Raw genomic sequence first — 15491 nt, forward strand, 5'->3', positions numbered from 1 at the left:
TAAATTTGATTCCAAAAGTGATGAAGAAATATTTCTTGGATATTCAGAGAGTAGTACAGCCTTCAGAATCTACAACAAGAGGTTGAGCACTATAGTTGAATCAGTCAATGTAGTGTTTGATGATTACTCCTTTAATCAATGGAGAGGAAGTGAATCTGATAGTGAATCAGAGGAGATGGCTGCAAGTGAACCAGAAGAAGTGGAAACTAACAAGAAAACAGAAGAAGAGACGGTAAACAACCATGAACCATTATTGCAAGTTCATAAAAATCACTCATCATCTGATGTTATAGGAGATCTCAAAGAAGGTATGAAAACCATAGGTGTCAAGATTGATTTCAAGAAAATGGAGAGCAATTTTGCAAGTTGGGAAAAAGTTCACTTTGAGTGTTTTGTCTCATTTCTTGAACCAAAGAATCATAATGAGGCTCTTGAAGATAATTCATGGATTGTAGCAATGGAGGAGGAGTTAGAGCAGTTTGAGCGAAATGAGGTATGGGAGCTAGTTCCTCGACCTAACAGTGTAAATGTGATAGGGACAAATTGGATTTTCAAGAACAAAACTGATGAGAATGGAATTGTGGTTCGAAACAAGGCAAGATTGGTGGCTCAAGGATATACACAGATTGAAGGAATTGATTTTGAGGAGACATTTGCTCCAGTAGCAAGACTTAAATCAATAAGGTTTTTCCTGGGAATGACTTGTATCATGAATTTCAAGGTGTTTCAAATGGATGTTAAAAGTACATTTTTGAATGGAATTCTACAAGAGGAAATCTATGTGGAACAACCTAAAGGATTTGAAGATTCAAGAAATCCAGATTATGTGTATAGTTTGAAGAAAGCTTTATATGGATTGAAACAAGCTCCAAGGGCATGGTACGAAAGGTTGACTAACTTTCTGATGCAGCAAGGTTATGAACGAGGAAGTGTAGACAATACTTTGTTTGTACTAACCATAGAGGAAGACATCATGGTTGTGCAAATTTATGTGGATGATATCATTTTTGGTAGCACATCGCAAGATTTGGTGAATAAGTTTGTGGAGAATATGTCTCAAGAATTTGAAATGAGTCTTGTTGGAGAATTGAAGTACTTTCTGGGATTGCAGATCACTCAGACAGATAAAGGAATATTTGTGTCACAAAGTACCTATGCAAGGAAGCTACTGACAAAGTTTAAGTTAGAGAAGTGTAAAGAAGCGGTCATTCCAATGAGTACGACAAAGAAGTTAGCGAAGGATGAGAAAGGACAAGATGTTGATGTAACTCTATACAGAGGAATGATCGGAAGTTTTTTATATTTAACAGCAAGCAGGCCAGATTTATGCTACAGTGTAGGAGTTTGTGCAAGATATCAAGCAAAACCCAAGCAATCTCATCTAGAAGCTGTGAAAAGAATTATTAAATATGTCAAGGGAACACTTGATCTCGGTCTTTGGATGTCAAAAGGGTCAAATTCAATTTTAGTGGGATATTGTGATGCAGATTATGCTGGGGGTATGGATGATCGAAAGAGTACAAGTGGTGGTTGTTTCTTTTTGGGAAATAACTGAATCTCTTGGTTAAGTAAGAAACAAAATTCTGCATCATTATCAACAGTTGAGTCAGAATATATTGCTATGGGAAGTTGTTGTACTCAATTACTTTGGATGAAGCAGATGGCTGCAGACTATGGTATGGACTCAGGAATTCTTCAAATCTTGTGTGACAATGAAAGTGCCATTGATCTCTCAAAAAATCTTGTACAACACTCTAGAACGAAGCATATTGATGTAAGGCATCATTTTATTAGAGAGCTTGTGGAAAATAAGCAAGTTCAGATTGATCATCTATCCACTGAGATGCAGTTAGCTGATTTGTTCACTAAAGCGCTAGATTTTCAGAGATTTGTGATGTTGAGAAATCTCATTGGTGTTTGTAAGGTCTGAAAATACCGCTGTGGTACAAGAACTGGTTCAGAATTTGTTGAGGTGTTTATTTGGAAAAAGGACCAGTTGGGTGTTTTGTGTTTGGATCGAACAGTTATGGGCTTGGGCTGGATTTTTTTAATAAAAAAGGGAGTTTATTGATTTATAATAGGAGGTCTTGGCGGTTGCCGAAGAAAAGGAAGAGACGGAAAAAAAAAACACCTAAAATTTTGCTTATCGAAGAGAAGAGAGTGTGAATCAGTCATATCCTACAGACAAGGATGAGGAAGAAGAACATATGAGAATCGGTCCGATGGTGATAAAAATCGCCCATATTTGATTGATGAAGAAATTGAGGAAGTAGAGCATGCACCGGGATTGGTTCCGTACTCGGAGGACTCATCATCGGCAGAGAAGACCACAAACAAGGATGAGGAATCATTTGGGACTTCCTGTGATGATGATCTAAGTAAACCGGAGGATGTGGAGGTTGATGAACCGGCGGTTGAGTTTGCGACTGATCATATCCCAGAATCACGAAAAGGGAAGGAACCGACAGTGGGACTTTCCGATGAGGAAATTGATCCTACAGAAGTTACGGTTCAAGAGCAGATTGATAGGATGGCTAAGAAAAGGAGAATTACCAAGAAGTCTAGGCATGCATCACCGAAGAAAGCAAGAAAAACAGGGGAATCAAGCACAAGATCTAAATCAAAGGTTAATTCAGCGGCTCAATGAAGGTACAACATTTCTATCTCTTGTGGAATTACGGAGGAACATTTTGTGGATCTTAAGTGTAAGGATGAATGAGGCTATTTAGATTTGATAAAGAGAATGGGTTTGCCAGATTGTGTTGAAGGTTTGTCTTGCTATGTTAAGAAAGTAATTGCTGAGTTTTATGCTAGTCTTCCAGTCAAAACACCAATTGATGGAGTTGCAGTGAATGTTCGTGGGTATTCTTATGATTTTTCTCCGGCAGCTATTAACAAAGCGTTTCGACAGCCTCCTATGACTGAAGCAGAAAATCAAGCTGATGCAGCTGCTGATTTACTTAGCTTTGGTAAAATTGCTGAAACCTTGAGTGGGGAAGATAATATCACATAGGATGATATGAATCCAAAGAATTTACCAGCTGCGTTTGGGGCTTTATTCAGCATCTCTGGTTATAACTGGATACCATCATCTCATAGGAATCATGTGTCTGAACAGCGGGCTAGGCTTGTTTACAAAATCTTCAAAGGGATTCGCTTTGACTTTGGGAGAATGGTGTATGATCAGGTGTTTGAGTTGTCTAAAGTTAAGAAGAATGATTCTCGGTGGTTAGTGTTTCCTAGGACCAATTTTAAGGTTCTTATGCATCAGAAGAAGCTAGAGACGACTGAGTCTGAAGTTTTTGTCAAGCCTGTAGCTTATCGGAAAGATGTTCGCACTGGAAAGGCTTATGCTACTAAGTTTCCTGAGTGTCCTAGTTTTTATGTTCCACTGGTATCATCTGAACCACCTCCTGCTGCAGCTCATGGTCAGAATTATATTGATGTTAAGCTTGGGAGTATTTGTATGCCTTTAGTTGATCAAAATGATCCAGAGATCGTTTATGGAGCACTGATTGATACAACTCGAGTACTACAAAGTCTTCTTGGAGTTGTGTATCGCTTGACTCAGAATCATCCCATGTCAAAGGTGATCTGATTGGTATTTAACCTGTATACTCTTCAAGCAGGGGGAGAAGGATCAGTTTATGTGGGAGTGTCACTTTACGGGGGAGCATCAAGTCAGAATGTTTGTTCTTTTTGGTGTTTCGATTTGATCATTTGAAACTCTAAAACACTTTGCAGTTTGGTTGTTTGTCTTTTGGGAAGTTTTTGTTTGGTAAGCTTTTTGAAGGATTGTCAGGATTGTCAATTAGACTTTTTGATAAAGTTTATGTGTGAATTTTAAATTGCTGGAATTATTGATCAATGGATGCTTGAAGGAGCATAGTGTTAAAAATGGAGAGATTGAAGATGCATCTATTGACATAGGTGATGTACTACAACAAAGGTAGTACAAGATGTGGATCATCAGGTTCATGTTCAAAAAGGAAATCTATTAAGGTGATCAAACGAAGACTCGAGAAGCAAGGAGAAGATTCTAAGAAGACTAAAGACTTTCTTGCCATAAAGATAAAAGGAAGTTTTGTGAAGATTGTTAATTTCCTAAATTGTAAAAAGGAAATTAACAATTCCTCGTTTGAACAGAATTGGGAATTAGCCAATTGTGTGGCTAAGTCCAATTAGTATAAATAGGGAAGGCTGGGTCTTGAGAAAGATCAGCACTTCATAGATTAAGAGATCTTAGCTTTTGAATCTTAAACTTCAAGAAAGAATAGTTTGAAAATTCAAATTAGGCTAGAGAGAATAAGATTAGAAAATACAGTTAAGAAGAAACCTTGTAAGAACTTATTTTCTAATAAAGAGAGTGAATTGTTTATTTCTTTGTGTGATCACATACCTTTTGCGTTTTCAGGTGGTACCAATCGATTTGGATTTTCGCATGACATGATTGTTCTGGATACTTTAGAATCTTGAAAAAGCTAAATCAAGATTAAATAAAAAACAGCTTGGAAGATATTTTCACAAAAATCGCATCAAATTTGGTGTGATATGCTACAATTAAATTAATTCTTACTCATAATATTATCGCTAGACTCAACTTTTTAATTTGCTTTCTAGAGTTGATGCTTTTTGTTGGTTTTTTCTCTCATCTTACAGGGTGGGGATGTTGGATCCCACACTCATTGATATTAGTGGTTGATACGAGTCTGATCTCAAGAGCTAGTTTTGTGAAAGAAATGTGTGTTATTAAGCTTTTGTCGTCAAATCAATGTCTTTTTTTGGGATTACAAAGTCATGTATTTATACTAAGCACAAAATGAATTAGACATTTAAACATAATTATTCTCTACAAATGTGTCTGTTTGATCTTAATATTAAACTTGTATCGTTCAAATCTTCAAGTTGACCGAGTCTTTCTCTAGTCCGAGAATCTTTCTCTAACCCGAGAATCTTTCTCTAGCCCGAGAATCTTTTCTCCCGATCCCGAACTTCTTGCACATTGCTCACTTAAGGGCCCGAGCTCCTTTTGCATTTCCTGAGCTGGAAGATTCCAAACTGACCCACCTCAACGCCGAGCTCACTGACCCCCATAACGCTAGTGACACGTGTCCTAGATTCTGATCCAAGTCCACTCTAGGCGTTTGATCAAAGCTTGGGGCCTGGAGGGGTTCTGGGCCCAACATAGGGAAAACAAACTTTTTTTTGTGGGTTATCGTCTCGATGGTGAGTTCTTATCATATAGAGAGAAATTTTTGATATACATTGGCTCACTATGGATCCACAAATAGATAAATTCAACTTGTAAGTAGACTCTAATATCAGCAAGTATATTTTTATGGACCTAAAACTATGTTGGCCTTAACAGGTAGGACATATAAATGTGCATAATGTTTTTTAATAGCTCATCATATTTTATAAGTTGACCATGAAAGATAGCACAAAAAAAATTTAATGCTCGATAATCCAATGCTTTTCAAGGAAGCATTTCCTAAGCATAAAATCTTCAAAACTATAAAAATACAATTTTATCCTCGCTAATATAATATTTTTTATAATGATATCTAACTTTGTAATTTTATATCTAAATGTTAAAAATTATATAGTGACATAAATCATATTAATATATCTAATAGCTTACTACTTTTTATTTGCTTATTTTTTATGTTATTACTACTACAACTTTACTATAGCTTTATCAATCATGCTCTCTATAACCAGGGCCATTTATAAGATATAGGGCCCCAAAACTATATTTTGTTATAAATGACAATCAATATTTGGTTAAAAATTGGAGATCGCTTTACTAGAAAAAAATAATACTAAATACGTGTGGTCAAAACCAACGTTGTTCGTGTGGGTGATTGTCTCGATTTATTCGTTGTTCTCTTCGCTTAGATTAATGATTTTCGAGGAGTTATGTCTCCCTCCTTATCAATGTTTTCCATGAAACAACCGACCCGTTTTTTTTAATAATGAATACAATATATAATTAAGCATCTCATACTACTTAATTAAACCAACTCAAACCACAACTCAACATTAAACCAACAATAACCATTAAGCATAGTGGAAACATATCAATAATACAAAACCAATATAACATCAATACAATAACATTCCTAACCATTCTATCCAGTAACCTAGCATAACTCTATCCAAGGTTCCAGCATAAACAATATAACGAAGACCACCAAAACACAAACGAGACCCTAGATCATTCTCCTCATCATCGCCTTGATTCCACGATCACACTTAGCCTTTACCTGCACCGCAAACACAAATTGAGATGCATGAGTATTTAATAAACACTTAGTGAGGCAATCCTCCCATCTACTGGGCTATACACACAAGCAACTGAGATTTCAATGTTTAACAAACAACAAAGCAGCACAACAAACCAGGAAGAACTGCATCACACAAGTTGGTGTCGACCAACACCAGAGAGGTGTCAATCGACACTAACTCTGCAACACGATCTGCACGAAGCCGAAAGTCGAAGAACCGCTTCCCAAAACCTCCAAATCGTCCGAAACTCATCCAAAATCCCTGGAAACACATGGGAACCACATCCCAACCACAAACAAACAAGAAAACAACACAAACAGCCACAAAACAAGCAAAACAAATGATTCTCAGACTTAGATAAGCCATGGTCATGCACTCACCTCTTTGCAGGAAGTTTATGACCAACAATCACGAATCCCACACTCCCAGCAAGCTTCTAACACCTTCCTAGCTTTAGATCCCTCAAGAACAGTCAAGAAATCTCACCAATCTTCCCAAAAACTGAAGAACGCTTCTTTTCTCTCTTTTCTTTCAAAAACAAGGAAACGGCGACAAAACAAACTTGCCAAAACCCTTCTGGTCGACAATTCCTTTAAATAACTTGGTTTAATGGTTTTCCCTAAACCAAACCGATCCAAAACGATAATTAAATCGAATTGGTCGAACCAGAAATTAATGGCCATAGTGTTGGTTGCACGGGAGATCCTTGACTGTTGGTTCACGGATGTTACAATTCTCTCCCACCATCATAGATTCGTCCTCGAATCTAGCACCAAACCAGCAGTCAAGGATCTCCCGTGTAACCAACACTATGGCCCGCACATCCTCCGACTTGCAATGAGGACTCAATCTGCCCAATAACCCGCGCCTCTGACACTATACGCTCTCAACTCATGCATCTCCCTCGCTCTCAGGCCTCGACATTCGAGTCTTACCGGCTCGCCATCGGGCCTCAGCCCTCCAGCTACGGTATCAGGAAGTGGAATCGGGCTATCACCCTACAGCACACCTTCAGATCGTCGCCCGAAGTTGATATACCTGTTATACCCTTAGGCCACAAAGTCCTTCGAGATAACGGTACACAGAAACCTAACCGTCCCCTCATGAGTTGTTTGAGATCTCATATCTCTAGAGCAATAATTATGAGCTCGACTGAGTACCACGCTGACTAGAACTACCTCTATGGCTCTCGCAGGAACATCGCAATACCCCACGGCCAACACTCGCCACTAAGGCTACCAAAACGTCACAAAGCCCCTAAACACGTCACAAAGACTCCAAACATGTCACGAAGACCACACAAACATCCCGCATGACCACCATTAAGGCCACAAAAAATGTCAAAAAGGACCGCCACAAAGGCCACGAACGTCACTGGGACCGCCACCATGGTATCCGACGTCACTAAGACCACCACCAAGGTATCCGACGTCACCAAGACTACTACCAATGACCAGCATAACCAAGAACTCTGTCACCAAGACCACCATCAGGGCTCCAAACATCGCAAAGAACGCCCTACCACTGACAAGTGTCACCAAGATCTCTATCACCAAGACCAGTGTCAGGGCACGACACCTCACAAAGAAAACACTACCACTGGCAAGCGTCACCAAGATATCTGTCACCAAGACTACTGCCAGGGTACCACAACATCACAAAGAACCCTCTACCACTGACAAGCGTCACCAAGATCTCTGTAACCAAGACCACTATCAGAGCACAAAACGTCACAAAGAAACACTACCACTGGCAAGCGTCACCAAGATCTCTGTCACCAAGACCACTGCGCGGGTACCACAACATCATCAAGAACGCTACAGCTGACAAGTGTCACCAAGAACTCTGTCACCGGCACCACTATCAGGGTACAAACTGTCACTCAGACCCCTATCAAGGCACTAGCGTCACCAATACCACTCAATACCATGATACTAAATGTCACAAAGACCGCCACCCAGGCACACATTCCGCAGGATCATCACAAAGATCGTCACACATTCCACAAATCTTTCCATTTTTAGAAACTTTCTATCTACGGAAATTTTCCAATTATAGAAACTCTGAGCTATTTTTCTTTTTCCATGACAACACCAGTCAAAAATAAAGAAATACTCATCTTATTAAATCCTCAAGTTCAATAAAAGGTTACAACTCCGAAACGAAAGAAAAACTTAACAAAACCAATCAAAACAGAAAGAAAATCTAAACTCCGGGATTGGTGCCCGGCCCTTCCTTCGGCTGCACCCCTCCCACTGCCAACTGCTGCAACCTCGGACAAAATGGTCTGATATGTCCCACCTCCTTGTAGTAAAAGCACACTCGAATTCTATCTTACGTCCCGCTCCTCTTGGGACAGCCTGCCCACCTGTGATCCATGCTCCCGCATCCGAAGCATCCCTGACCGCCTAGATTTGTCACCGATGTGTCTTCCCACTTTGTCTTATGCTTTTTCTCTGACTTGTTACCCTTGCTCGGAAAACTCTGCTCCAATGTCTCCTCTGTGTGAACCGCTGGACTGTCCACCACTACCTGGGACCTTAAGTCATCCTCTATCCCAGCTGCAACTCCTCACCCTGCACCGAGTCTTCAGATCGTCACGCAGAGCCAACAAGAACCTCCGCACCTGAGCCGCTTCTGGTTCCAAAGCCCGACCTGCATACACCACAAACCGACTAAACTCTGCGTCTAGCTCCCGCACAGTACGGTCACCCTGAGACAACCCCAAGAACCACGCCTCCATGCGATCAAGTGCTTCCTGTGGAAAATACTTAACATTGAACTCTCTCACAAAGTCCATCCAAGTCATCTCACGCTGCACTCGCCGTGACGTCTAGCCCTGGGCATTTTAACCGAACCCGAAACCTGAATCCGAACCAGACCCAAAGTAAGCAGTTCGGTTCGGGTTCGGGTGGTCTATAATACCCGATCGGATCTGGAGGTTCTGAAGATCGGATACCGGATCGGGTTCGGGTAATACCTGATACTCGAAGTCAATCCGAACTAACCCGAACCTATATAAACACATGTTCGATCCGAAAATCCAAAAATCCGAACCCGAATCCGATCGGGTACCCAAATGCCTAGGGCTAGTGACGTCACTGACCTCCACCAGACCCTCACATCCCCCGAAAGGTAGTGCGCTGCAAAGTCTACCCGATAGTGGTCTGGACACCGGAGAGACTGGAAAATATCCTCCATCCGCTCTCTCCACTCATCTGTTGCACTTGGATCTGTGCCACAAAGGGTAAAATCCCGCTCTCACATGTCGTAACTGCACCAGCATCTGAACATACTGAGCATCCACTACCTCGGCCCCTGGCTGCACACCCGCCTGCACTCCCGCTACAGGCTGCATCACTGGACCTCGCCCACCAACCACCGGCGGCACTACTGGAACCTGCCTACCATCCACTGGCGGCACAACTAGAACCTGCCCACCATCCACTGGCGGCACAACTGCTCGAAACCGCGCCAAAACCTGAGCTAGCAAACCCGCCAAGACATCCTCTCTACCTGGAACACCTTCCGCTGTAACCCCCACTCTCGGGGAAACACCGTGGCCGACAACGGGCCCATCCGCCCTACCGATACCACCACCAGCTAGGTTTCCAAACACACTAGGATGAACCTGTGACTCTGCCACCTCCTCATTGGCCATGCTTTGGGTCACACCCTCACTGACCTCGGGGATCTGTCCCCGTCCATGGCCACGCCCACGGCCACGACCACGACCACACCCGCGACCAGCAGCTCCCACACCTCTAACCATCTATATCACCAAGAATAGAAGGTTAAGCAAACAAAACGATTCTGACTGTGGAATCACAAAGTAGGCTCGAAGAGGATGATACTAGGATTCCATACCACAAACAAATTGATTAACTACACACAGACAATTCCATCACACAACAACATGCATCCAACAACAGGAAAATAATTCAACCAATTAAATTCCTAAACCGCTCTAAACCATCCACTTAACCATCCTAGAACCGTAAGGGCTCTAATACCAAACTGAAACAACCCGACCCGTTTTTTAAGTAATGAATACAATATAAAATTAAGCATCTCATACTACTTAATTAAACCAACCCAAACCACAACTCAACATTAAACCAACAATAACCATTAAGCACAACAGAAACATACTAATAATACAAAACCAATATAACATCAATACAATAACATTCCTAATCATTCTATCCAGCAACCTAGCATAACTCTATCCAAGGTTCCAACATAAACAATATAACGGAGACCACCAACACACAATCGAGACCCTAGATCATCTTCCTCCTCATCGCTTTGATTCCACGATCACACTTTGTCTTTACCTGCACCGCAAACACAAATTGAGATGCATGAGTATTTAATAAACACTCAGTGAGGCTATCTTCCCATATACTTGGCTATACACACAAGCAACTTAGATTCCAATGTTTAACAAACACCAAAACAGCACAACAAACCAGGAAGAACCGCAACACACAAGTTAGATTCCAATGTTTAACAAACACCAAAACAGCACAACAAACCAGGAAGAACCGCAACATACAAAATGCATATGAACAAATAATATACAAAATACATAACAAATGACCCCCTTAAAAATACATATCAATTATTTTGTATATTATTTGTTATGTATTTGTGGCTGATTTGGTTAAAATATGAGAATTTTATCAATACTGCCATGAACAGTACCAAACATTGTGGCCAATGCTATTTTCTTTTACTTCTTTTCCCGCTTGCCACAACTCTATAGTCAAAAGACTATTATAGCCTTATTCTTTTGATAAATAAAACTAATTATTTTTTTTATTATTTTTGGGAATTGACACAAAACATAATACAATAAGATAAACAAATGCAAAATTCTCTTTCGACCATCAATTATTTCTCCAAAACAAAAATCTCTCGCTCCTCCTTCTAACCCTCGACCTTCCGTTTCTTCCATCTCAGGTTCTCTCAACTTTTATTCTTCTTCCATCTCAGGCTCTCTCAGTCCGTCACCGGCACTGCGACACAAACTAAGTCTCTCTCTGCCAAACTCCATCTGTTTCAGTCCGCCAGTCGCATATAATGGAGTAATTCGTTATATGCAGATATGGTAGACCAAATCCAACAACAAAGGTTTTTCTCCACCATTATTATGTCATTCGTTCTGTTTATGGACCATATATGTTTGGTCTAACCCTTTGTGTTTATTGCTAACAAAAGAAATTGTACTCACTGCAGGTCTATAGTTCTAGTGGACCAGATCCATTAGCCAATGTTTCTTCATCTACAGTTCTTCCACTACCTAAAAACCACTCCTCTCACCCCATGCTTACCAGATCAAAGGCTGGCATAAACAAACTAAATCCCAAGTATAGTCTCACTATTACTACCACTATTAAAAAAGAACCAAAATCTGTTATTTCTGCCCTTACGGATCCAGGATGGTGTCAAGCAATGCAGGAAGAACTTGATGCTCTCTCTCGGAACAAGACTTGGATACTTGTTCCACCTCCAGTTAATCAGAATATTCTTGGTTGTAAATGGGTCTTCAAAACCAAATTACATTCTGATGGTACTATTGATCGCCTAAAGGCTCGCTTGATTGCTAAAGGGTTTCATCAAGAAGAAGGTATTGAATTTGTTGAGACCTACAGTCCGGTTGTGAGGACAGCCACTATTCGTACTATCTTGAATGTTGCACAACAGTTAGAGGTTGGCCAATCAATCAATTGGATGTTCAAAATGCATTTCTCCATGGGTATCTTCAAGAAAAAGTTTATATGCATCAATCTCCTGGTTTTACGAATCCTATTCATCCATCCCATGTGTGTCTGTTGAAAAAGGCTCTCTACGGATTGAAACAGGCGCTTCATGCTTGGTTCGACAAGTTTAGCGATTTTCGATTTTCTTCTGGAGTTTGGGTTTGTCTGCAGCTCAGCTGACCCTTCTCTGTTCACGTATCACAACAATTCTGATGTCATGTATCTGCTTCTCTACGTGGATGATATTCTTCTCACGGGCAGTTCCAACACTCTGCTCAATATGTTGATCTTTCAGCTCAGCTCCACCTTCTCAATGAAAGACCTTGGACCAGTCCACTATTTTATGGGAATTCAGATCAAAACTCATCCTTCGGGTCTGTTTCTATCCCAAACCAAGTATGCTGAACAGATTCTGAACAATGCAGGGATGTTAGATTGCAAACCTATGTCTACTCCTCTGCACCTTAAGCTCAACTCCTCTGTTTCCACTAAGTATCCGGATCCTTCAGACTTTCGCAGCATTGTAGGTGCTCTCCAATACTTAACTCTCACTCGACCAGACATAAGTTATGCCCGTGAACATTGTCTGTCAGCGAATGCATGAGCCTACACTCGCTGATTTTGATCTCCTGAAGCGTGTCTTTCGCTATGTTAAAGGCACCATCTTTCATGGGCTGTATATTCACAAAAACAGCAAGCTCAATGTTCAGGCCTTCTGTGATAGTGACTGGGCAGGATGTACATCCACGAGGAGGTCTACAACTGGATTCTGTACGTTTCTTGGATGCAAATATTATCTCCTGGTCCGCAAAACGCCAGCCCACAGTGTCTCGTTCTTCTACGGAAACGGAATATCGAGCCCTTGCACTAACGGCTGCGGAGCTCACTTGGTCATCTGCTTCGAGATCTCGGGATTCCTCAGGAATGAACACTAACTGAAAGCGGCCGAGAATGAGTACCTATCCCTTACGGGAATCAAACCCGTGTCTTTGACATGAAAAGACGATGTCCTAACCACTGGACGAAAGGGACCAAAAGGCCATTCTTCATATACCTTAGCTCCGAGAATAGAAGTGGTTGTGGATTCGAACCACTGACACAAGGATTTACAGTCCTTTGCTCTAACCAGCTGAGCTGAACCACTTTTCCAAAAATCTCTTTTTTTCTTCATCGAAGAGCGCCCTACCTTACCACTTGACTAGTAAGGGAAAAGCCCTTTACTAATCTAATTAATAGGGAAAACTTCTTCGTCAAGCTTTAGAGCAGCTCTTTCAATTAACGACTAATCTCCCAACATGCTCAAGAACCGAGAGCCGTCCAGGGACTGGACGGCCATAGGGAGCTTACTTATGAAGATAGGCCGGTCAAACAAAAAAACGCGCAACGGGCTCCCCGCTCCTAGTCACTAAGTAGTGTTCTTCTCATTTCGCCCGCCCGTTTCACTTCCGCGCCGGAGGAAATGGGATTCGAACCCATGATACAATCTTCTTGTATGTCGATTTAGCAAACCAATGCCTTAAGCCACTCAACCATCCCTCCAAGTTGTTGATCGGAATTTTTTAAAGAGTCAAGTCTTACTTATTTAAGCTGGAATGAAAATCTTCTTCTCTTATGATATTTTATAGAGTTTCGTTTCTTTTATCTATCTCCCCCATTCGAACGAGAGAATTGAGTTGATAGCTTCAGTAGTGGTTGCTTGATGGTGTGTAGTGGGATGACCTGGTAGCGATCATATTAGTATGTATATGAGCAGGACTTTCAAGATCTGATATCTTTCAAGAAAGTTGGACCATTTATCACATCAAGGTAACTACGATAGGCAAAAGAAGACTCTTAGGTCGTTGATTCAAATTCTACCTATATTTGCATTCACTTAATGGTCAAACCTACAATGGAATTGACTCTAACATCCGATCCGGCTGGAGGAAAGACTTACTACTACAAGGGCTTGTGCCAACCAACAAGAAGGGGGACGGAGCAAAGACATCTCTTGGCCAGAACCGGACATTGCCCTTTACCATCTCACCACTAGGAGACTGGGACTCGAGGCGTGGTTAAGTATTCCCTTCCACTCTGGAAGTCAATTTATTTCTTATCTTTCGGTTCCAAATCTTTTTTTCTTATAAAGAGTATATTGTATGGTCTAGTTGGTGTGGAGAGATGGGTCATTCTTGCGCATCTCGCGCTGTGGTGATTGGTAGAGGAGCCGAGCGTACGAAAGAATCAAGTGCCTCAGGGCTTCCACTAGGCAATCGGACCACTACATCCGAATGAAATAAACTGGTTTCACGCTGCCTGAGGTCAAGTCTTCCCCGCTATTCTAACTCTAAATCCCGGTCGCACCCTTCGCACAACAAATCCACTTTGAGGCGTCGGCTGAACCTTCGATCCTTTAGGAAATGACCAGCAACAGGAGGATGAGATGCCGAGGAATTTTGGTGCTAATCCCACAGGACCAATCCCGTTGTTTGGGCCAGCCGAGAAGACAGACAGCGCACTCAGGACTAGGCCCGTATCCAGAACGAATAGAAGGAGGATAATTGCCATTTTTATGCTAACAGGCTGCACCAGAACTGTCCACCACTCTATATATTATGTTATTCATTCTCTTAAGTGGACTAAATCCGTTTGGTATGACACTTTCGTGTCTATTGCTAACCAAAAAAAATTTCCACACTGAAGGTCTACAGTTCTGGTGGACCAGATCCAAGATCCAAAGTTTTTGTGCCACCGCTGTTATGTCATTCGTTTTCTTAAGTGGACCATATTTGTTTAGTCTGACCCATTGTGTCCATTGCTAATATTAAAAAATTTGTCCACACTTCTGGTTTATAGTTCCGATGGACCAGATTTAACAATTAAGGTTTTTGTCCACCATTATTATGTCATTTGTTCTCTTAATTGGACCATATATGTTTGGTATGATCCATTGCTAACAAAAAGTTTTGTCTACATTACATGTATGCAGTTCCGGTGAACAAAAATTTAACATGCAAGGTTTTTTGTCCACTACTATCATGTCCTTCATTCTATTAAGTAGACCATATCCATTTGGTTTCCTTTTTGTACACATTTAAGATCTGCTGACAGGGCATGCATTGATCATGTTGTGCCTCCGGTGGACCAAAGCCTCAGAGAGCTTTTGTTTCTAACCTATGGTGGAAAAGTTTATCTGTTGTCCCTCCTTGCATTTTTGTCTATCTAATCTTCAGAATTTTATTATGTAACCCCTAGTATTTTCTTCTCCTAAATATACTATATTTTTGGTCAATCAATATAATCTGAGCAGTAGAAAAGGTTTGTGCAAAAAAACTAGTTTGTCTTACGCTAGTTGAATAGATTGCCTACCACATTTTGATAGACAACAATGTCAACAATTACCATTATTGTTCAAGTTTGAATAAAAATTAGTGTCCAAGGTTCTCATATATTACAATA

This window comes from Camelina sativa, chromosome 8 (assembly GCF_030686135.1).
Source record: "Camelina sativa cultivar CO46 ecotype springtype chromosome 8, ASM3068613v1".
Taxonomy (NCBI): domain Eukaryota; kingdom Viridiplantae; phylum Streptophyta; class Magnoliopsida; order Brassicales; family Brassicaceae; genus Camelina; species Camelina sativa.